Source organism: Melanerpes formicivorus, unplaced genomic scaffold (genome assembly GCF_026170545.1).
Source record: "Melanerpes formicivorus ecotype bairdi unplaced genomic scaffold, bMelFor1.0.p_v2 SCAF_6, whole genome shotgun sequence".
In the NCBI taxonomy this organism is placed as follows: Eukaryota; Metazoa; Chordata; class Aves; order Piciformes; family Picidae; genus Melanerpes; species Melanerpes formicivorus.
Genome location: NW_027142358.1, coordinates 31,525,320 through 31,526,305, shown reverse-complemented (window position 1 = coordinate 31,526,305; position 986 = coordinate 31,525,320).

The window sequence follows — 986 nt, the reverse complement described above, 5'->3', positions numbered from 1 at the left end:
CGCTGGATGCTTCGAGGCAGGTGCGGAATCGCCAGGGGCTGGGCTGGGGATTTGGGAAGCTGCTCTGGGGTGCTGGGATGCCACTGCCTGGGTTTGGTGGATGCATGGAATTACTGGGCCAGGTTTCTTCAGCCCAGCCTCACTCCCTCCCTAAAGCAGAGCAGATCCACCCCCAAGTGAAGCAGTGCATTTGTGCACCCCCGCCGGCAGACCCTGCACACCCGCAGCTGCATAGTTCTGGCTCGGTGGCTGCTGCTCCCTGCACAGCTGGAGCCAGACCTCTGCATATCTGAGGGGCCTCTCGACCAGCTGGCTGGTGGTCCCAAACTGGGAGGAGTGGGTGACACCCTGACAGGCTGTGCTGTCACTCAGGGAGGCCTGCACGGGCTTGGAGAGTTGGGTGGAGGAGAACCTCATCAAGTTCAACAAGGGCTGTTGCTCTCTCTGGTCCTGTACCTAGGGAGGAGCAACCCCCTGCACCAGTACAGGTGAGGAGGTGACCTGCTGGAAAGCAGCTCTGCAGAGAAGAGCCTGGGACTGTTGGTGGACAAGAAGTTCATCAATTGCTGCAGCAGTCACAGTAGAAGGGCAGATCCTGGCTCTCCAACCTGATCTCCTTCTATGCCCAGGTGACTGCCTGGTGGATGTGGGGCAGGCTGTGGATGTGGTCTACCTGGACTTCAGCAAGGCCTTTGACACTGTCCCCCACAGCAAACTGCTGGCCAAGCTGTCAGCCCCTGGCTTGGGACAGCAGCTCTCTGAGCTGGGTTAGGAACTGGCTGGAGGCTGAGCCCAGAGAGTGGTGGTGAATGGTGCCACAGCCAGCTGGCAGCCAGGCACCAGTGGTGTGCCCCAAGGGATCAGTGCTGGGCCCTGTGCTCTTTAACATCCTCATTGATGACCTGGATGAGGGCATTGAGTCAGTCATCAGCAAATTTGCAGATGACACCAAGTTTGGAGCAGGTTTTGATCTGCTTAAGGGCAGA